This window comes from Schistocerca nitens, chromosome 2 (genome assembly GCF_023898315.1).
Source record: "Schistocerca nitens isolate TAMUIC-IGC-003100 chromosome 2, iqSchNite1.1, whole genome shotgun sequence".
NCBI classification, from domain to species: domain Eukaryota; kingdom Metazoa; phylum Arthropoda; class Insecta; order Orthoptera; family Acrididae; genus Schistocerca; species Schistocerca nitens.
The window spans coordinates 610708065-610733058 of record NC_064615.1 but is presented as its reverse complement, the minus strand read 5'-3'; positions in this window follow the sequence as shown (position 1 = coordinate 610733058).

Below are 24994 nucleotides of genomic sequence, written 5' to 3'. Positions count from 1 at the left end.
TAATAGTTTCGACCGGCAGATTTGAAGTGTATGAGAAATTTCTATGGATCTTTCTTAACAACGTCCTAAAATGGAGTGATGTTGAAATGTGTAGCCCAGCAACTAGAAATGAATCTGGTGAATCAACAAATATCGATAATAATGCCATTTTCAACAAGAGTTGTTTATGTTAAGCAATTTGGAACTGCAGACACAACTGCTCAGTGAAAAGATGAGGGAAACGAAGTTCATCTGAGATTAGTAGAAGTGTTGCAGTATTTCTCCTCTCAAAAGCTATCATTCATCCGCTGTTCTAAAGTAGCTGAATTTGGATTATCACTGCCCAGAGTAGTGCACGTGTAGAGAGAGTTTTTGTAAGCATGAACAAAATATTGACATCAGAGAAAACGCAATTGAAAGCTGAAACGCCGAAATAAATATCAAATACCGTTACATTAAGTTTTTCAGTTACGTGAAGAAGAATGAGAAACTTCTGAAGAAAATTCATTCCTGAGTAAAATATGTCCAATAACAAACAATTTTATGAGTTAGATAACGCGGTTATTATTTTGGTGTTTACATTTATAGTAATTGTAATGTTATACATATTATTATTTTGTATATTTTAATAACATTGGCTTTGTCTTACTGAATAACTTGAGTAGGCTGATAATTATATTTTGCTTATTAATAATAAGCACATAAATAACGTTTTAGATATTCTAATTGCATTAACTTTAAAGGTCTGAGGTTATCGCTAAAAGTGTCAGTTAAGAAGTGTCCCGTTTTCAGCTTCAGAAAATATGGTTCCATTAGATTATTAGCCCTCCAAAGGTTAGTTAAACGTGAGTTCAGTTTGCTGCTCCAGTCTCACGCCTACAGGACATTTTGAGTATGTTCAATAATTACTACACAGTTCAATATTCACTGGGCAGTGATTATAAGCATGCTCATGTCGTTGAGAAATTTAAATTAATTCCCAGAAACTTGACCTACTCTTAATAATTTGTGATGTGTAGCCACTGCAGTTCAAACATTCACCAAATATTAAATCCTTATGAACGTGCTCACGATCTATTCCATGCCCCTGATTTACATTGACCGTACGCCATGAAATAACCTGGCGAACTTCCTGCTCCAACGCGACCACATGCCTCGCACTCTGAACCCACACTATCGTTCGGCGAGGGCAATGCCCGAACTCGTACTGTACAAAAAGTGGATACGCAGAGAGGAAACTCCTGACAGTTGCAGTGGCTTGGAGCGGCTGTTTCGCGCGCCTACCTCAATCATTCAATAAACGCGTATACATCTCCATGGTAACGCCTCAGTGTTGTCGCAGATCTATAGGAGATTACTGTTTCGCCTGCAGCCGTTTCTATTTCGCAGTTGAAAGCACTGCCAGCTGCCAGAGATCTACCATATCAGTGCGGCAGCTCAAAAATAACCGCTGGCAGAAGAAAAAGAACATCGCCCCGGGTGAGTCTGCGTGCACACGGTAAGCTTACAAGGAGCATAAAGCACTTGGGAATTTGAAGAAAGAATAGTCGCAAGGCGATGAAGATGTTGCTATACAAACCATTAAAACTTGACGAATAATAATACAAGAACGTACAGCATTACGTATGGGTCATCTTAGAATGTAGACAATTTACCAAAATTTGGACAACGTTGCAGTTGTTCTACTTCACAAGAAGAGAGATAAAAAACACATAAAAATTACAAACCTCTCAGCATCCCGAAAATTATCACCAACCGCATCGAAAAAACTGTGGAAATTAATCAAGCAAATAAAGAAGCTGGTTTGATTAGTGGATATGGCGCAACTGACGATTTGCGAGTATTGCACTAAATTATAGAATGAATCAAGGTAAATGAATTACCACATTTCCTAGGAGTCACGTCGTTTGAGGAGGTGTTCTATTCATTTGTCCTCACAGGCATTGAATGCCTTTGTTACCATACTGAAGAATATGTACATAAATTCTACGGCTCCCTTTACATTCCATCATGATAGTTGGAAATACAGAAATAAAAATAGATAAAGAACAGTTAGAAAAACACAGATCCCATATCATTAGAAAGCATTCTTAACAGCATTAGTAAAAGTTTCAGACCCCTAACTGTGAAAATGGAGAACGATATAATGGAACATATTTGTACCTCCCTCGTTTTTACGACGCCATTGTACTATTTGGCTCTAACACAAACGAACCACAAAAAAAAAACTTAAGATATCAAATTTAAAATGAAACGGTTATAAAGGCAAAGTATGTGGCGCGAGCCCATGGGCAGGCTATTGGGCTCATTGTAGGTAGAGCGCAGCCCCTCTACAGCGTGGCGCTTGGAAGGAGACGAAGGCTGGCCCATTGCCTCGTCCTCCTTTCGGCTCCACGGAAGATCTCCGATACTTATCTCATAGGAAGCTAGGTTGTCTGGGGCCATCCTGGGGGGACTGGAAGAAGGAAAAATCCCATCCATTATCTGGCATTGAGCCCGGGACCTTCCTGTCCCAAGTCTTGTGCTCCACCCGTTAGACAACCACGCCCATTCATCACTTATAATAAGAGTAAAGTAATGTACGAGTATAATGAAAACATCGAAGCGAAAATGGTGAAATGGATAGCAAAGATAATAAATAGAAGATTCAAATCAGCCGGGAGTGCTTTTGGTACACCATACAGGGCTTTCAAAACTAAGTTCCAGAGTCTTTGAAAGGGAAATGAACTAGTTTTTCTACGAGGAACGGTTTAAAGATGCACTGAACATCATTCAGCATGCATCGGTTCGCCGGGTGATGCTGGGTGTTCTGGATAACAAACACGAAGCTGAGTGCTCATGTTATTTTCTCCAAACCCTCTTGTAATATCAGCTACAGAGTTAACTCACTTGTAATCCGTAACTAGCAATCCGTAACACTGTCTGATTAAAAACTTTTGTTGTCAGCCTATTAAAAATTATAAGTGCAACAGCTTGGTGCTAATGACTACCCATCACAAATTAAGTAAGGTGTTGGAAGGTTAACATATCATTCTTTTAAAAGATTGACGAAATTCAGCTACGCCACCGCCATCATGGTTACGCTGCAATACATGCTAAATTTTCTGAATTACAACAGCGTAGATGTGTTAGGAGTCTGCAACACTGACAGAAACAGGCTAAATATATACCTAAAATTTCTCTGTTGTCTGCCTTTCCACAAAATTATTGTTTTCGAAACAACTCAATCATTATACCAGACACTATTTTCAGTATAGTCACAAACGGGTTCAACGATGTCAAAAACTTTAAAACTAAGTGCCAAAATAGAATTTCGACTGAGTCGATTTGAGCCTCCAGATACACTGATTTGAGACGTAGAATCATGGCAGCCTCCACTCTGTGAACAGCAAGGATTTTAAAACCTATATTTTAACGTCTGCAGTTTTATTTTATAATGATTTTATACCAGAAAGGAATGTTAGTCAGAATCAGGTTTACATTATGTATTTTAATGAAGCCGGTTGATCCCACGTAGAGAACTCTCTGACATGTGGATATAAAACAAAGCGGTATTTTTTTTATACTGCAGTATAAGTCAGTTACTTGAGAAGTATATATTTTTTTTTACTACGGTATAACACAATTATTTGAAAAGTTTTATACACTTCCTAAACGCCATCTTACCTAATTTCACAGTAGATTTTAGGATTCCCTGTCTAACAGAGGTTTGCTACGTTCCTACAGAAAAACATGTGCCAGGCGCAGTGGAATGCTCCACCGTCATTCCACTAGTGGTGAAATGTCTTCTCTTCCCTGGCTGGTCAAAATACACCTTTTTGTTTCATACAAATGAAGTTCGTGATGTAAACGAACAAAATTCATCTGATGAGGATAACATAACCACTAAAACACTTGGTGCCGTGACTGAAGCAGAAATCACAGAAGGTTACACGGTCAACAATCGGGTGCTATGTGTTTTCCGAATCCAGCAAAACTACTTCTCCCACGAAGCATCCAATGACCGCAGCACAGCCCTACGACCATTATGAAACAGCATATTCTATGATGAATGAACGAAGAATTCGCACTCTAAACTTCTGGATGATGTTTGTGACCATAAGTATCTGTGTCCACAACTAAGAGGTTTCGAAGGTCAAGTACTCATCAAAATGCGTCAATGCGAACAGAATGAACGCAGTGACGAGATATTTTTAGCAGTTAGATGACAGCTGACATGCGACCATCTGCCCGCCAGACGTCCACTGCGTGACGTAGCTGCTGGGTCGTCACTGCGAGGCCATCTTGCCGCGGTGAAGCGCGCGCCGTAAAAGCTCGTCTTCAGATAACGAGCACTTGCTTTCGCCTTAATTCACGCGGCCGAGAACGCTAATTCCCTCTCATTACCATTAACGAGCCAAGATTGCCTTTCTCCTGCGCTATATGTCTCCGAGGGTGGTCCAAAGACTTTCTAAGAGACATTACGACACACTCTGGCTTACTCTCATTTTGATTCTGCATAACCCCATCTCCGTAGAGTATCTATTAGGTCTAAAACTCGTGGAAAACGTACAAAGAGTTTGAATACTTATTCACACAATGCAAATTAACTCACTGAGAAGAATGGTTGGGACCATATACAGTTAAGGTGATCAGACCAAAATTTTAGATGAGCAGTTTCCTGAGACTTTTCATGCTTATTATTATAAAGTGCTCGTTAGACACCTTTTGAATAGCTGTTTCAATGAGTTTTTTCCATTTATTGATTACATTCAGACAAGAGCTATAGCAAAAAGCCGTTTCACAGAATAACGTTAAATGAAAGGTAGTGACTTCACATCTGCATGACTTCCATGCAGACAATGAACTACACTGTTGAAGGATGTCATCAGGCAGGTTAAGGCAATGCATTACAACAAGAAAATAATGCTCTCACATGCCAAAATTGCTACTGTGCTATCTATTATAAAATACACACATAAAAGAAAGTTTTGCATCACCCCAGTTCCCAGAACTCCTGAAGATAGACGTTGACTGTGGATATTGTACCACAGACACAGTCCGTTTGACTGTTCAGAGATGTTACCAAACCCGCCCAAAGATGTAAACAACCATGCATGACAGCGCCTCCTAGACGTAGGGGGTCCGACAGCCGATCAGTTCCAGTCATTCCACCAGGAAGTAGGTACACGGCTCGTGTTGTCTGTAGTTCAACCATGCCTAGACGGTCAGTACTGCTGTTCGATCGCGTCTGCATTGTTACTTTGTGCCAGGAAGGGCTCTCAACAAGGGAAGTGTCCAGGCGCCTCGGATTGAACCAAAGGGATGGTGTTCGGACCTGGAGGAGATACAGAGAGGCAGGAGCTGCCGATGATATGCCTCGCTCAGGCTGCCCAAGGGCTACTACTGCAGTTGATGACTGCTAAATGCGGATTATAGCCCTGAGGAATGCTGACAGCAACGCCACCATGTTGAATAATGCTTTTCGTGCAGCCACAGCACATCGTGTTACGACTCAAACTGTGCATGATGCGAAACTTCACTCCCGACGTCCATGGCGAGGTCCATCTTTGCAACCCCGACACCATGCAGGGCAGTACACATAGGCCCAACAACATGCCGAATGCACTGCTCAGGATTGGCATCACGTTCTCTTCACCGATGAGTCTCGCATATGCCTTCAACCAGACAATCGTTGGAGACGTGTTTGGAAGCAACCTGGTCAGGCTGAACGCCTTAGATACACAGTCCAGCGAGTGCAACAAGGTGGAGGTTCCCTGCTGTTTTGGGTTGGCATTATGTGGTGCCAACGTACGCCTCTGGGGGTCGTGGAAGACGCCGTAATGGCTATACGATACGTGAATGCCATCCTCCGACCGATATTGCAACCATATCGGCAGCATATTGGCGAGGCATTCATCTTCATGGACGACAATTCGCGCCCTCATCGTGCACATCTTGTGAATGACTTCCTTCAGGATAACGACATCGCTCGACTAGAGTGGCCAGCATGTTCTCCAGGCAGGAACCCTATCGAACATGTTTGGGATAGATTGGAAAGGGCTGCTTATGGACGAAGTGACCCACCAACCACTCTGACGGCTCTACGCCGAATCGCCGTTGAGCAGTGGGGCAATCTGGACCAACAGCGCCTTGATGAACTCGTGAATAGTATGCCGTGATAAATGCAGGCATGCATCAATGCAAGAGGACGTACTGTTGGGTATTAGAGGTGCCGGCGTATACAACAATCTGTACCACCACCTCTGAAGGTTTCGCTTTAGGTCTCGTTTTATGTTGGTACAACATGCAATGTGTGGTTTTTATGAGCAATAAAAAGGGCAGAAACGATGTTTATGTTGATCTCTATTCTAATTTTATGTACACGTTCCGGAAGTCTCGGAATCGAGGTGATGCAAAACAATTTTTGATGTGTGTAATTACCGTGACATAAAGACGGGTCTCAAGATACTAATTCTCTACAGCGAGAAAATGAAAACTATTTACCAGAGATGTGTAAAACATTCTCTGGCCATTTCTATGGATAGTTTGAAATCTGAATCAAACTTCTGATGGGGCAGAAGGCATACAAGGATTTTAGAGCTGGTTTTAAAGTTATATCACATGGAGTTATATGAAACAGGAAAGAAGTAAGCTGAAATAATTACTAAATTTTTTAAAAATAAGGTGGCAGATGGGAATGATTATTTAATCTTTATGCTTTTGAAGATCAGTGCAGTATAGATTAATCACGCTCGCTGTCATCCAAATGTGCATTTCAGGAGCACTTAGTTTCCAGTCAGATAAAAATACTCCTTGTTCTTGCTGATCTATAGAAATGAATAAATAGCTTGGTCCATTACATATGGCCGGCCGCGGTGGTCTAGCGGTTCTAGGCGCTCAGTCCGGAGCCGCGCGACTGCTACGGTCGCAGGTTCGAATCCTGCCTCGGGCATGGATGTGTGTGATGTCCTTAGGTTAGTTAGATTTAAGTAGTTCTAAGTTCTAGGGGACTGATGACCATAGATGTTAAGTCCCATAGTGCTCAGAGCCATTTTTGAACCATTACATATGCCCGAAAGGCAGTATTTTCTGAGGTACGGAGGATCTTCTTAACGTGGAAAGCTAGTATCCTACGACTACAGTATAAATGATTCACAGCTGGAAGCAGTCAACTCATACAAATAGCTGTGTGTAGCAGTGTGTGTATTTATGAAATGGAATGGTCATAGGACCCGCCCGGAATGCTGTGCGCGTTGACGCACCGCTTTCGGGACGGGGAGATGCGCCCGCCCCGGATAGAGTCCTCCCGGCGGATTAACGACGAGATATTCTGGCTGGCCTGGATGTGGGTTTCAGCCGGGTTCCCACATTCGACTAGTTGAACACCGGTCTGATACCTAAGTACCGCCTCAGTTACGCAATTCGCAAACGTTTATCAAAACTTTCGCGCACTTTCACATGAATAACGCTGTACCCAGACCGTTGGCTTGCACAAATTCCGTCCTGGGGGTTAGCGGGAAGGCGACAGGAAGGGCACCCGGCGATCCCTTTCAATTAACCACGACAAATCCGTTCATAGCCATGCCGATGTTGCGCCGACAAGAAAAAACTGGTCAGGTGCGGGTCGGACTCGCACACTGAGTGTTCCGTACAAACTTAATTATGTACGTAGACAGTTCATCCATTCCGGGAATCAAGAATCTCGACCATTTTTGCCTGTTATCGATATTTATACTGGCAAGATATCGGTCCCAGGGACTGCAAGATTGTCGAGAATGATTTACTTTGAGTAATATAAATGTGACTTAAAACCGTGCTGGGGCAGGCGACCATTATCATAATACTCAGTAGTTCCCCATTCACGCTGATAGAGTCGCCATGGTAAAAGTCAATCATCAGGTAAGGAATGACTTCATTGCTCAGCTCACATGACTTGTTTCGGTATTTATCCATCATCAGATATGCAGGAGCGGTTATTGTATGTATATATGGCGTTTCTAATTGAATGTGAAACAAACATTCGCAAATTAGAGCTTCTGTAAAGTTTGGAAGGTAGGAGACGAGATACTGGCGGAAGTAAAGCTGTGAGGACGGGGCGTGAGTCGTGCTAGGGTAGCTCAGTTAGTAGAGCACTTGACCGCGAATTGCAACGGTCCTGAGTTCGAGTCTCGGTCCGGCACACAGTTTTAATCTGCCAGGAAGTTTCACAGTCTGCGAATATTTGTTTCACATTCAATTCGAAACGCCCTGCCTACGTGCATTAATCGCTCCTAGACACCTGACGATGGATAAATTCCGAAATGAGTCATATGAGCAATAGTGTTATTCTTTGGCTGATGTCTGACTTTTACCATCGCGACCCAGTCACCCTGAATGCAGAGCTACTGGTTGTTTTAATTTCAGTAGAGACGTCGGATAACAAATTACAATATAAATACCTTTTTCTTGTGATACAACTACAAATTCACAATCTTTTTATTTTTTTTCTTTACTCGTACTGAGGAACGTTGCTTATTGACAAATTTAGCGATTCTAGACCAACGAGAAGTGCCCTATAGTTTTTAATGAGTGAGTTTGCGAGTATCAAAATATGTAACACAAATGGCCGTATCTTCTGACTGCACTGATTTAGAAGCTTCAAAGTTTTACACCGCCAAGGAATCATAGACATAAATTTTGTCTTGATACGTCAACTACTTCCTGAGAAAAGGTGTTTTTAACTGTCGGGCAGCTAACAGATGGACAACAAAGTGATCCCACAAAGGCCGTTTTTACCGACTGAGGAACGTAACCCTAAAGAAACAAAAAAGAATGGTGACAGAGGCTTGATCATAGGTAAAGTAGACAACAGGCTTCGGGTCATTAATAGGATTCTGGGAATATGCAGTCTAAGAAAGAGACTGCTTACAAAACGGCGCCGTGTCACGTCTTATAATATTGCTGAAGTGCGTGCGAACCACATCGACTAGGACAAACATATGATGTTGGACGCGTAAAAAGGACAAAACAAATGCTCACAGATTATTTTTTACTCACGGGAGAACGTCGCGGAAATGCTGAAAAACCGGAGTTGGCAAACGCCAATATTCCTGCTATGGCCCACAAACAAAATGTCAAGAACCAGCTTTTGGGTGAAGAATCTAGAAATATCTTGCAAGCCCCTTCGTATCACTCCCGTAGAGACTGCGAAGTAAAGATGAGACAGATTACATAACACACAGATGCATCTGGACACTTATTCTTCTCACGATCCATACGTGACTTTAACGGGAAGAAACTGTGCAATGCTATGTACTCTCTTTCATAGATTTCACAGTGATTTCGGATTACATATGTATATATGTAGATGTATCTTGCCAAGGGCAAAAGAATAATATCTCGCGCAGCTTAGGAGTCTTCGAATTCAACTGGAAGAAAAATACGTGATAATGTGTCTGAAATGGAAAAGAATATATATGATTAGGTGAGTGCACCTGCTCACAAAAGTGCTGTAGGAATGAGGAAAACGAATGATTAGAACTATCTAGGTTCTGTACCGTATTTAGCATCTCCAGACTGCCAGATATTTCCCCTTGTGAATAGATCTGGAATTGGAAAATGAACTGACTTCAATGAATCAGCCGTAGATGGTTATTTACTAGTTCTTCCAGATTCGCACAGGGAATATGTAGAAAATTAAAAGAATTTTTAACGTAAAAAACATTGTCAATGTCAGGCTGAAAAATTTCCTTCTTGCCCTTTCATCGAAAATTACTGTTATCAGCAGTGATAAGCAACCTCTATGAATTTGGACATAAGGTTTTAGATATCACCTCTAAAAATAAGGCAATTAATTATTTTTTGTGTTTGCAGGTACATATTTACACTCCCGGTATACATGGAAATCCCTGCGACAAAGTACTGTAGCCGGGGCCCACCGGTAAACGGGCACCGCAACGAACTTGTGAGTCACACTAGTCGCCTTATCCGACATACGTCGCGAAAGATCGGCTGCATACGGGCCCAGGCGGGAAAACAGTGCGCCAATGAAGCGGTACGCAATAAAGTCCTTCACTTTGTCGTAGGTTATCGAGAGCGTGAGTCTCTTTAAAAGCGCAACTACGACGTGTGACAGAGGTCTCAAATAGTACCTGCTGCAGACTGTCGCAATGGTGTCACGTGCTGTGATGTACACTCTTTGACATAAAACTTGACCGGCGGCCGGCCGCTTCAGAGGCTAAGTCCGCGCCGATCGCGACATGGGACAAAAAAACTGGCCAACTCGCTAATTCTCTAAGTCCGGTTATCTGCACAATCTGGCAACACTGTAGACTGCGTTACTTCCTGGAGGAAAACTTGTCCCATGATAGAGAAACTCGAGGCTGATTACGCCTGTGGTCTAGCGGTAGCGTGTGTTGTTTCTGTTCATAATGTCAGTGGATCGAGGGCAGCTGGCATAAAATATTTTTATAGCCTCTTCTGTCTGAATGCTGAAGACGTGAATGTAATGGTAGCGCAGATTCAATCTATTTCGCTTTGTGACACACCGATATCAAAATTTTATCCAGTAACGATTTTGCGGCAGATTTCCTGCAGACTGTCCTCCTCTGGACGCCGTATGCGGCAAAGCTCCGGGATCCATTTGTTGGCTACTGGCAGCGGCCGTGGCGACAGCAGCGGCGCTGCACTCCCCCGTTCTTTATCGCAAGCGCCTGCTACCGCTCATCGCTTTTGATGATTTAAAACGCTTTATTATTAAATGTTGCTCCACAGAAAATTTCTACAATTTCCATTCACGCTCAAAAGCAACGGAGACAGACGCCCTGATTAGTAGGCGGGTATTATATTACATTAATCGGCAAGAGCTGAGTATGGCCGGAAATTAATTTTATAGACTGGGACGAAATTTAACCACCTCACTACATTCGATGAATTTATAAATGCTTCATACCTCGTTTCTTTTCCTTTCAAACTCAATTATTTGTGCCACTTTTGGTCAATGTTTGGATGTTTTCGTCAAGCCAGAGTGAGCGTCTGTGGTGTAAAGTGTATTACAGTTCTTGTTTCATTCCTTATGGTAAGTCTATGCGATAAACTGTGTGAATACCTTGCAATGCATGCTCTGTAGCAGTGCAGGAACACTGCACATTTGGAGTTCCATGTATGGCTTCATGAAGTATTTATTGTTGATCGAAAGTGATAGTTAAGGTCATCAGATTTAAACCAGAAAAATTTGTCGTTTTGAAGGTTTCAGAGAACGGAAAGGAATTGCTAACGCCGGTGTTAGAAAACGTCTACAGTTAAATGCTATTGCAAAAATTTAGAAGAAGGGAACTACATTAATGAAAATGTGCACTTCATAAACAACCTTCTGACATGTTAGACCTATATGACGAACAAAGCTCAAATTTATATCGTTGACAGTCGGTTTGAATCTTTTCAGAGTCTATTTTACAGTGAAGCACCTTGGAATTTGCAAAGCAGAAATCCATGATATTAACTTAATTTACTAAGTCGAAATCGGACGAAGATTGATGTTTAAAGGCATTCTTCAGATTTCGCATAAGAAATTTTTACTAGCAGTTTGCAACTCCATTAATTAAAATGGAAAATAAAAGGTTGTAGTCAGCGGCTTCTACCGTGATTCGAACTGCTATGTCTTATAGTACAAGCACTGCAACGCACAAGTGAACCTCTGAGCTAACGACACACTGGCGGCCAGAGGCGGAATATAGTCACTGCGATGTTGCCTGAGCCTCAAAACGCAACCTTAAACACACGAACAGAGGAGGTGGAGATACTGTTTTAACATCCCGTCGACAACGATTTCATTAGAGACGGAGCACAAGCTCGGATTAGGGAAGGATGGGGAAGGAAATCGGCCGTGCCCTTCCTAAGGAACCATCCCGGCATTTGCCTGAAGCGATTTAGGGAAATCATTGAAAACCTAAATCAGGATGGCCGGGCGCGGGATTGCACCGTCGTCCTCCCGAATGCACACACAAACAGGTGTTACTTATGTGAAGAACGCCGTTCTTGGAGTCCAGAAATTAAATATACTTTCTAATTGTGTCATCTTGCAGTGGATTATATCGTACGAGTCTTCGATGTGGAAAACGAATGTCAAGTGAATTTAGCGAGGTAACGCCGACCTACACCCGGAAGTAAATGCACTATCAGAGTGTTGACAAATACTTGCTACGACGCTGCCATTTCTAGGCTCTCTGACGAGGCAGCTCTTCAGCGAAATGCTTGCCGTGATTCTCCGATACGGTTCTTCAGAGTGGAGACGCGCGCGCACGTTTGGTTTTTATGCGGCGTTCTCCCCTGATGGTTTCTGACGTCGCCTTGTGGGCTATGTATACATATGAGACATTCAATTATCATTAATCCAGAATGATACAAGTTTCAGCTTCCGGCGTGGAAGAAGGCTGTTGACGCCGACATTATATCATTTCAACGTAGGGAAAGCAAAACGGATCATTCAATGTTTCTTATTCAACATAAAGCATGTGAGATAATTTTCCGTAACGTTCATAATCATCTAAAAATACAAACGAAGTAAAAATACACCGGAAGCTTATTCGAATTGAATATAACGCTTTGCACCTCGATGTCGAATTCGTCCACTTGCAATCTTTTGCAGCATACACATAGAATGTCATGATTACCACGAGAATGAAGAAATATGTTGGTAAGGATGGAAGCAAGAAGAGACGCAGTCAACAAATATTCTATTCCTCATGGCATTCATTTCATTTGACACGTAAGAAGAGGTAAAGCGGGAATTTACTTTCGTTAACACGAAAGATATGCCGCACATATTGATAACGAGGAAGTCTGCGTCTTCATACGTTTCCTCCTTGAAATCTGTATGCTCTATTATATACTAAGTAGCCCGATCATTGTTTCAGTAATGTTACCCTCTTGTTTGACCCCGTAACGATGAACAGATTCCAAATGCATGTCTCCCTTCCTGGGTTGTTTTTTGTGTTTTATTGCTTGGAATTCCTGAAGCAGACCACTGTGCCTTTTCCCCTCGTGGGTTAGGTCTCAAAACTAAACCGCTTTGTATCCAATGGCATAATTTATTCAGACAGCATCAGCATAAGACTATCAAACAAAGCCTTCCATTTACAGTTGCAGCACTCTAACCAGCACTGACCAAAGTGTAATCCACGGTCATGGTCCTAAATTACCAGCTGTCTGCTACTGTGGCAAAGTCCGTACTACACTGTCGATTGCGCAGCACCATTTTATCTGGTAACACTGTGTAGTTGCTACCAGGTCTGTCCTCACACCGTCAACTTTATGTATCTCACTTCTCCTGTAGCGTATATCACGAGGAGCCGAAGTAAAATAGTGTATTCTGCATGACGTAACGTTCAGTATTCTCTTCTTTCATAGCCACTTTTCATGTGCATCGATACCAAATAGGAATGCGAAAACTCTTGCGAGTGAGAGAATGACAATAACAATCGTAACAAGAACAAGCAAATAATGAATGATGTTTATTCCAACGCAGAACGAGAATGGCTTTAAATATAAAAATCTGTATCTACATCTATATCCATATCAATTCTGGATGTTTGCAGAGAAAAGGAAAAGTCGGTACTTCTCGCTAGTGTAATATAATGTGAACCAGCAACTACCCTTTCCGTAGAACACGACTCAAGCAGGTCCTCAAGTAGGTAGCAAGGCACTGCTGCATTCTGTTCCCTGACATTGCTCTGATGACGGTTAATGCAGATAGTTCCGATTATGAAATACAAAACGTATTGCAGGTTAGTTCCTAGGATAGTAACATTAAATTTGCGTTGTAGACGGCACAAGAACGTGACGACTATCCATATTACTCATCAATATAAAAAGACAATATTTTGGGAATTTAGCAGGATTACTCAAAATGAATTCTGAAATTGGGTGACTGACTGCACAGGTGCTAAATGTCGTCAAGAGTATACGATGTCCTAATCGCATTAGGAATATGAAGAACGTCTTCGACAGCTCGCAACTTTCACATTGCTACTTCCACCCTACTCCAGACAGCCCTCGGTGGAGTTGCACTACGTTGCCGATGTTATGGAAGGCTTTCAAACCGACAACAGACCACATATTGAAAAATACAAGCGAATTCTCTTGCAGCGTAAGCTTATTGTAACTAATCTAAAAATTATTGGAGAGGAACATTGTCCTATTCAAAAAAAGTAAAATGTTACACTCTGTTGACGTCAAACGGACATTATCTATGTCCTGTCTTGTGTCCTACTCATCTATAATATCAAGTGTACTATGAAAATGATTATATATAATGGATGATAGGGTAATGCATTGATACTAGATGGTGGGAGCCGGCCGGTGCGGCCGTGCGGTTCTAGGCGCTTCAGTCTGGAACTGCGTGACCGCTGCGGTCGCAGGTTCGAATCCTGCCTCGGGCATGGATGTGAGTGATGTCCTTAGGTTAGTTAGGTTTAAGTAGTTCTAAGTTCTAGGGGACTGATGACCTTAGAAGTTAAGTCCCATAGTGCTCAGAGCCATTTGAACCATTTGAACTATTTAACACAAAATGACATTAAAAATTAAAGTTATTCACGAGCAGCTAGTTGAGAATATGTATGAACATTAAATGACACGACGAACTGAAATAATATGACGAAGAGTTCAGCGCTCACTGGGAATAGAGCCCCACACATATCGTTGTTGACTACACACAAAGAGACGTCAGCTACCGAATTTTTCTCCACCAGCTGCTCAGAATAGCATTTTGAACTTACAGTCATCTCGCAAATAGTTCTGTGTCTCACTGGGAGTTAAAAACGTCAGGTATCGTTAGTGTTGACAACGAATGAAAATACATTAAAAATCAAAATTATTATCCACCAGCAGATAGGTGTTCTCATGATAGAGCTTGATAATACATAATTAAATCTTTAGTGCCGGGCCAGGATTCGATCCCATTCACGCGTAATATGTGAAGGTGTTGAGGAATCTGCAGGTTTGAACAAACAACAAATTGTAGCCGAGCTGTATTGCCACGAAGGGATCAAATTCCGCGTTAAGGGCGGTCTGAGTTGCATTCCCAGTTTAGAACTAATTTTATCGACATACAGAAGCTCAAATAAAAGATGGAATAAGTGTACTGTGACCATACATAGCGTTTGTGTCGTCACTTGAAATAAATAACTAGTATAAGAAAGGTTACTGGTGATAGAGTTTCTACATGTCGCCACTCCAGACTTTATTGTGGTTCAACCTACCGTCTACTTGGTAAAGAAGGAATATCATCTTTAATGTGAATTTTCAGACCACGCAGCCATTATATCTCCTTCACTTGGTGTAGCCAGGAGAGAATGGAATCTGTCTCTCCCTATCTAAAATCATTGACGGAAGTGGGAATCGAACCCAGACCATAGGTATAACAACCTACCATCCGTCCAACAGACCACGAAATCCTCTTCTCTGCGAGTCATTTTTCTATCGTAACGCAGTTGCGCCACACTGGATGAGAATTCTGACACACAGGCTCCCTGTAGTAATTTGCAGCATGTTCAGTAAATTCATTTACTTGGTTGACCGAATCACCATGAACTAGCTGCCTCGGCTACCCAGTGCATACATTCGACTATTTTGTAACCACAGAAATAAAATCACGTAACTGCCACCTACACACAACTGCCAACAGTGTAGGATGCAGAAGTTTAAATAGAAAGTGTTCCTTTCCACTTGAGCTATTCTATTGCGCTATCTGTTACAAGAAGACGTCGTTCAGTCCAAAAGAAAAGCTGTAACTGTTTGTCTCTCAGAAGTCAAGACCTGGCCATATGCATAATCTCACAGTGCTGTGGAATCCAAAAGTTCTGGAGGAATAGTTGCCGAGCTCTGGAGCTGCTGTAGCTACGTGTCAGCTTGTAGCATAGATAAGATGTCGCGAGTTCGAATACATTCAGTGCTACATTTTTTAAAACGCAATTCTGCTCTCTGCTGAAGGTATCAATCTAATGGAACTTTGAACATAATTCCCTTCACTTCTCAACCCAAAGTAGTCGCATGTGGAAAAAGGGCTAACTACTGTGACATTTTGTTCTATTCAGGTTTAATAGACAGCAGGCAGCAGATGCATCTCGAAGATGTGCAGGGAGAGCGCATCGTGCCATAATATGTCAGAAAAGTATTTTCTACATTAGCCGTCGTGTGGTAGTGATATTTTATTCTTCTTCAAACTTTGTTTGACAGCTTTAACTCAGAACAAGTTTTCTACATGCATGTAATCAATAAACTGCATGTGCATTGTCAGACTGTCATAGGTAACATCTGAGAATTCGCATGTATCGTTGATGATTAATTTCTCTCTCATGTTTACTATTGTTTTAACAACACTAAAGGAAACCTTACGAAAATTGTGCACTGTATTATAAGAAATGAAATAAAACTAACCATGATAACCTTACGACGAAAGTATCTGTACACAAGCATGCCTCTATCGACACGAATTAGTAAAATACTACTCACTTAGATTTTGATTGGGTCTGTGTTTAATTGGTATGCTGTGTCATACTCAAGAGGTATGCAAATGTGGCATTTCATAAATATAGTTACGTATTCCTAGAAACCCAAAATTCGCTTGTCAGCAGCGGAAAGAGGCCTTACCTGTTGTGCAGCACTGTAAGTTTTTCAACATTGCACTATGAGCTGAAAGCATTTTCTTGCGATTTCCTTATTGATGTTTGATCTGACTGCTTGTAGCTCTTTCACAGAAGGGATAAAAACGTTACAGTCAGTGAGACTGGAACTGCGAACCGTAACAGACGCTTTTTCACAGGTCAGCACGTTACCACAGAGCTGGTGAGGAGGTATGGGTCTTAGCTTCCTATTACGAGAGCTATAGTAACTAGAACTCGTAAACCGCTATTTGAAGGTCGAGATTAGTTGCGGTTTCCACCTGCAACGACTTTCCTGGGCTGAAAACCGTAAATTTTCAATCTTTTGTTACCCTTCAAGCGATAATAACTCAGATTACTCAATGGAAATGACACGTAAAATCAAGTGAACTTTGAGGCTTAATTCCGTGCACACCAGGAAGTAACTCGTCGATCACAGAGTTGCCAAACATACGTTGCCTTGTTGCCAAATCTCAGTTACAGTACCAGCAGGAAGAAGACGAACCGATGTGATCCTACAGCGGTCTGGGAAGTGACCATAGCTGGTGTCTCCAAGTCACGGCTGCTACGGCCTGGAATACGTAATGCGTCTGATTCGCTTTCTGTAACTAGGTTTAGGGACTGGAGCGTAGTTACTAATAATACTCAGAACTGACTGCAAACTGAGCATCATAAATCAGTAACTCTCATTGTTGTTTTTATATTTCTTTCGTAAGTGTACTCAAAACTAAGAAAGTCATTCACAGGCGTTTTCGTGCCTCGCCGATAGTCGAGCACAACATACAAATAAAAATAAAAAAGAATGTGTGTGTGTGTGTGTGTGTGTGTGTATGTGAGAGAGAGAGAGAGGGAGAGAGAGAGAGAGAGAGAGATAAATAAAAAGCAATGAGAGAGAGTGTAAAAAATTGTTGTAAAGAAATTGAATCATGGTATTTAAAGAAATCTTTCATTAAAATGACACGTTCCACATCATTACGAAATGTCGTATTCATGATCTATGGAACAAGAGTTAATCTAATGTAATGTAATCTAATCTAATCACATCATATTGATGATTAGCCATGAAGAGTCATGAATTACCGAAATTTTGGCCAATACCAGTAACCAAATCTAAACTTGAAAATAAAAGACGACAATTTTTGTAATAAACCGTGACTCCTATCAAGACCCTTTCGTCCCTGTTATCTAACCACGAAAGATGTCTGATATACCTCCATTCTGAAGTAACAAAGTGTGCATGCATTTAAAGATGAAGCGCATGATGTGAAGTTCTGTGACGGAGATACGAACCCAACACGTAATCCGATTGTTAACTAAGTAAAATCAAATGTTACGTATCGGTTTTTCTTACGAGCCGCTAGGTGTCTGAATCTAAAATAAGGATACAAACTTTTGTGCCTAAGCGACAATCGAACTGCACACCTACCGTGCATCCACGAATATAGCTTAAGTATCAGTTGCTTACTCATGAACAGTAAGATGTGCGCGTGTTTGGCCAGAAATAACGACACCTGTTGCGATTGTTGGAAACACATGAACAGACATTGAAATTGCGCGTTAATTTTCACTAGCAGGTGGGTGTGCACTTGATAAAGCTAGAAATGAAATTATGAATATTTTTGTACTGGATCAGGTTTCAGACCCACATACTTACCTTTGGAGGAGACCTAGAGAAGATTGCAGTCTTGGGAAAAGGAACGAAATGACTGAACTATACTGTTCCGAGAGATTCAGATCCTCGAAAGAGGAGATACGAATTCGAATCACAGTCCAGCACCAAATTTTTAAACGTCTCTAGTTCAATCAAGTACAAGTAAAATAAGAGCCCTGTCCCTTTAAATGGCTATCGGTTCATCAAATAAAATAAAATTTTCTAATGTAAGTAAGCTTACTGGCGACTGTATTTCTGTTTACCATGACTTCCGCTGTGTCATTTCCCAACGTAAACCGGCTCTGCCCAGTTGGTAATGAAGGAACGTGATGTTTAATGCGGATTCTGGATTATAACGTCTTTCTCTTGAGGTTACCAGAGGTAAAATAAATCTGTTTGTGCCTCTTAAAAGTAAATGCCTGAACCCCCGCATTGCACCTGTGATAGCTCGTTCCACCATACCATTGTGGCCACATTACCCAGCCCCAAGAGTGTGCTGTAACGGATGATGTGCTTAGCTTACAAAATTAATCACGGTGGAAAAAATGCGAGTCTATTAAATGGTCAAGTAGAAGCAAGCTTCTGACGCAGAGATTATGCTATTCTCATGTCAGCAGGATGTAAAGACTCTTCTAGGCATCATAGGCTGGATGTGAAGCCATTTTGATTTTTCACAAATTCAGCAAATTTCTTAGTTCGAGAAAATCCACTGTGAAGTGTGAAGTTGCCGGATAATTCGATTATTACTGTTATTATTAATATCATTTTATTCATACCGCTGCTGTGACACAAGTGCTTGAACATCATTTAATGCCTTTTGGTCACTATAGATGTAGTTTCCCAAGAACAGGTTCTTTCCCTGTCTACGGAATCCTTTTCATGTTAATATCAAACACCAGCAATTACTCGTAGATTACTTTAAAACTAAAGTAATTGACGAAGACGTTACTTGGTAACAAAAACGCAGTGCCTTTCTTCATTTACTTTCGCCTAGAAATGGCTATCGAGGACTGACAAACCAAAAGGCAAGAGATCTTACTGCCTTCCGATATACGTTGCTGTTAGTTCTTCCACTTGATTTGGTCGACATGACCTGTTTCAAGTTGTGTATGACAGACAGTGTTTTAGAAAATCTATTGTTTCCCTTTGAAATAAACAGAAGTATTTTCATTCTAAGCTGTCCAAGTACAAAATTTTCGCAATATTAGTTCAAATTTAATATTCGCTTCTATAATGTAGGAAAGTATTTCACAGTCGCAAAACTCGCATCCGAAACGTTGACCTTACACTTAGTCGCTGACCATAAATTCTAGCTCAGAGTGACACCAGTTTAAATAACCTAATGTAGCGAAGACTGTTTGCCAGTGCTCTTTCTCACCGGAAAATACGCAATTCACTCATTTGGCTCCATAAGTACACTGTAACAGTAATTTCTGTGTGAAATTTGTCAGTAAGCTTTTGCCTTCCAACCGGCAAAATACGGCAGAGTACGGCCGGTAAACAATTCACAAACCACGATTTCGTGCCAATAAGACGATTTCTTTAAACATTGTCCTTTTCCCAAGACTGCAATCTTCTCTAGGTCTCCTCCAAAGGTAAGTATGTGGGTCTGAAACCTGATCCAGTACAAAAATATTCATAATTTCATTTCTAGCTTTATCAAGTGCACACCCACCTGCTAGTGAAAATTAACGCGCAATTTCAATGTCTGTTCATGTGTTTCCAACAATCGCAACAGGTGTCGTTATTTCTGGCCAAACACGCGCACATCTTACTGTTCATGAGTAAGCAACTGATACTTAAGCTATATTCGTGGATGCACGGTAGGTGTGCAGTTCGATTGTCGCTTAGGCACAAAAGTTTGTATCCTTATTTTAGATTCAGACACCTAGCGGCTCGTAAGAAAAACCGATACGTAACATTTGATTTTTCTTAGTTAACAATCGGATTACGTGTTGGGTTCGTATCTCCGTCACAGAACTTCACATCATGCACTTCATCTTTAAATGCATGCACACTTTGTTACTTCAGAATGGAGGTATATCAGACATCTTTCGTGGTTAGATAACAGGGACGAAAGGGTCTTGATAGGAGTCACGGTTTATTACAAAAATTGTCGTCTTTTATTTTCAAGTTTAGATTTGGTTACTGGTATTGGCCAAAATTTCGGTAATTCATGACTCTTCATGGCTAATCATCAATATGATGTGATTAGATTAGATTACATTACATTAGATTAACCCTTGTTCCATAGATCATGAATACGACATTTCGTAATGATGTGGAACGTGTCATTTTAATGAAAGATTTCTTTAAATACCATGATTCAATTTCTTTACAACAATTTTTTACACTCTCTCTCATTGCTTTTTATTTATCTCTCTCTCTCTCTCTCTCTCTCTCTCTCTCTCTCTCTCTCTCTCACATACACACACACACACACACACACACATTCTTTTTTATTTTTATTTGTATGTTGTGCTCGACTATCGGCGAGGCACGAAAACGCCTGTGAATGACTTTCTTAGTTTTGAGTACACTTACGAAAGAAATATAAAAACAACAATGAGAGTTACTGATTTATGATGCTCAGTTTGCAGTCAGTTCTGAGTATTATTAGTAACTACGCTCCAGTCCCTAAACCTAGTTACAGAAAGCGAATCAGACGCATTACGTATTCCAGGCCGTAGCAGCCGTGACTTGGAGACACCAGCTATGGTCACTTCCCAGACCGCTGTAGGATCACATCGGTTCGTCTTCTTCCTGCTGGTACTGTAACTGAGATTTGGCAACAAGGCAACGTATGTTTGGCAACTCTGTGATCGACGAGTTACTTCCTGGTGTGCACGGAATTAAGCCTCAAAGTTCACTTGATTTTACGTGTCATTTCCATTGAGTAATCTGAGTTATTATCGCTTGAAGGGTAACAAAAGATTGAAAATTTACGGTTTTCAGCCCAGGAAAGTCGTTGCAGGTGGAAACCGCAACTAATCTCGACCTTCAAATAGCGGTTTACGAGTTCTAGTTACTATAGCTCTCGTAATAGGAAGCTAAGACCCATACCTCCTCACCAGCTCTGTGGTAACGTGCTGACCTGTGAAAAAGCGTCTGTTACGGTTCGCAGTTCCAGTCTCACTGACTGTAACGTTTTTATCCCTTCTGTGAAAGAGCTACAAGCAGTCAGATCAAACATCAATAAGGAAATCGCAAGAAAATGCTTTCAGCTCATAGTGCAATGTTGAAAAACTTACAGTGCTGCACAACAGGTAAGGCCTCTTTCCGCTGCTGACAAGCGAATTTTGGGTTTCTAGGAATACGTAACTATATTTATGAAATGCCACATTTGCATACCTCTTGAGTATGACACAGCATACCAATTAAACACAGACCCAATCAAAATCTAAGTGAGTAGTATTTTACTAATTCGTGTCGATAGAGGCATGCTTGTGTACAGATACTTTCGTCGTAAGGTTATCATGGTTAGTTTTATTTCATTTCTTATAATACAGTGCACAATTTTCGTAAGGTTTCCTTTAGTGTTGTTAAAACAATAGTAAACATGAGAGAGAAATTAATCATCAACGATACATGCGAATTCTCAGATGTTACCTATGACAGTCTGACAATGCACATGCAGTTTATTGATTACATGCATGTAGAAAACTTGTTCTGAGTTAAAGCTGTCAAACAAAGTTTGAAGAAGAATAAAATATCACTACCACACGACGGCTAATGTAGAAAATACTTTTCTGACATATTATGGCACGATGCGCTCTCCCTGCACATCTTCGAGATGCATCTGCTGCCTGCTGTCTATTAAACCTGAATAGAACAAAATGTCACAGTAGTTAGCCCTTTTTCCACATGCGACTACTTTGGGTTGAGAAGTGAAGGGAATTATGTTCAAAGTTCCATTAGATTGATACCTTCAGCAGAGAGCAGAATTGCGTTTTAAAAAATGTAGCACTGAATGTATTCGAACTCGCGACATCTTATCTATGCTACAAGCTGACACGTAGCTACAGCAGCTCCAGAGCTCGGCAACTATTCCTCCAGAACTTTTGGATTCCACAGCACTGTGAGATTATGCATATGGCCAGGTCTTGACTTCTGAGAGACAAACAGTTACAGCTTTTCTTTTGGACTGAACGACGTCTTCTTGTAACAGATAGCGCAATAGAATAGCTCAAGTGGAAAGGAACACTTCCTATTTAAACTTCTGCATCCTACACTGTTGGCAGTTGTGTGTAGGTGGCAGTTACGTGATTTTATTTCTGTGGTTACAAAATAGTCGAATGTATGCACTGGGTAGCCGAGGCAGCTAGTTCATGGTGATTCGGTCAACCAAGTAAATGAATTTACTGAACATGCTGCAAATTACTACAGGGAGCCTGTGTGTCAGAATTCTCATCCAGTGTGGCGCAACTGCGTTACGATAGAAAAATGACTCGCAGAGAAGAGGATTTCGTGGTCTGTTGGACGAATGGTAGGTTGTTATACCTATGGTCTGGGTTCGATTCCCACTTCCGTCAATGATTTTAGATAGGGAGAGACAGATTCCATTCTCTCCTGGCTACACCAAGTGAAGGAGATATAATGGCTGCGTGGTCTGAAAATTCACATTAAAGATGATATTCCTTCTTTACCAAGTAGACGGTAGGTTGAACCACAATAAAGTCTGGAGTGGCGACATGTAGAAACTCTATCACCAGTAACCTTTCTTATACTAGTTATTTATTTCAAGTGACGACACAAACGCTATGTATGGTCACAGTACACTTATTCCATCTTTTATTTGAGCTTCTGTATGTCGATAAAATTAGTTCTAAACTGGGAATGCAACTCAGACCGCCCTTAACGCGGAATTTGATCCCTTCGTGGCAATACAGCTCGGCTACAATTTGTTGTTTGTTCAAACCTGCAGATTCCTCAACACCTTCACATATTACGCGTGAATGGGATCGAATCCTGGCCCGGCACTAAAGATTTAATTATGTATTATCAAGCTCTATCATGAGAACACCTATCTGCTGGTGGATAATAATTTTGATTTTTAATGTATTTTCATTCGTTGTCAACACTAACGATACCTGACGTTTTTAACTCCCAGTGAGACACAGAACTATTTGCGAGATGACTGTAAGTTCAAAATGCTATTCTGAGCAGCTGGTGGAGAAAAATTCGGTAGCTGACGTCTCTTTGTGTGTAGTCAACAACGATATGTGTGGGGCTCTATTCCCAGTGAGCGCTGAACTCTTCGTCATATTATTTCAGTTCGTCGTGTCATTTAATGTTCATACATATTCTCAACTAGCTGCTCGTGAATAACTTTAATTTTTAGTGTCATTTTGTGTTAAATAGTTCAAATGGTTCAAATGGCTCTGAGCACTATGGGACTTAACTTCTAAGGTCATCAGTCCCCTAGAACTTAGAACTACTTAAACCTAACTAACCTAAGGACATCACTCACATCCATGCCCGAGGCAGGATTCGAACCTGCGACCGCAGCGGTCACGCAGTTCCAGACTGAAGCGCCTAGAACCGCACGGCCGCACCGGCCGGCTCCCACCATCTAGTATCAATGCATTACCCTATCATCCATTATATATAATCATTTTCATAGTACACTTGATATTATAGATGAGTAGGACACAAGACAGGACATAGATAATGTCCGTTTGACGTCAACAGAGTGTAACATTTTACTTTTTTTGAATAGGACAATGTTCCTCTCCAATAATTTTTAGATTAGTTACAATAAGCTTACGCTGCAAGAGAATTCGCTTGTATTTTTCAATATGTGGTCTGTTGTCGGTTTGAAAGCCTTCCATAACATCGGCAACGTAGTGCAACTCCACCGAGGGCTGTCTGGAGTAGGGTGGAGATAGCAATGTGAAAGTTGCGAGCTGTCGAAGACGTTCTTCATATTCCTAATGCGATTAGGACATCGTATACTCTTGACGACGTTTAGCACCTGTGCAGTCAGTCACCCAATTTCAGAATTCATTTTGAGTAATCCTGCTAAATTCCCAAAATATTGTCTTTTTATATTGATGAGTAATATGGATAGTCGTCACGTTCTTGTGCCGTCTACAACGCAAATTTAATGTTACTATCCTAGGAACTAACCTGCAATACGTTTTGTATTTCATAATCGGAACTATCTGCATTAATCGTCATCAGAGCAATGTCAGGGAACAGAATGCAGCAGTGCCTTGCTACCTACTTGAGGACCTGCTTGAGTCGTGTTCTACGGAAAGGGTAGTTGCTGGTTCACATTATATTACACTAGCGAGAAGTACCGACTTTTCCTTTTCTCTGCAAACATCCAGAACTAAATGCAGTAACTAAATGCTATGAATATATTTGCATTGTGCCAACTCAAAGATCAATAGATATGGATACAGATATAGATACAGATTTTTATATTTAAAGCCATTCTCGTTCTGCGTTGGAATAAACATCATTCATTATTGCTTGTTCTTGTTACGATTGTTATTGTCATTCTCTCACTCGCAAGAGTTTTCGCATTCCTATTTGGTATCGATGCACATGAAGAGTGGCTATGAAAGAAGGGAATACTGAATGTTACGTCATGCAGAATACACTATTTTACTTCGGCTCCTCGTGATCTACGCTACAGGAGAAGTGAGATACATAAAGTTGACAGTGTGAGGACAGACCTGGTAGCACAACTGTGCAACTACACAGTGTTACCAGATAAAATGGTGCTGCACAATCGACA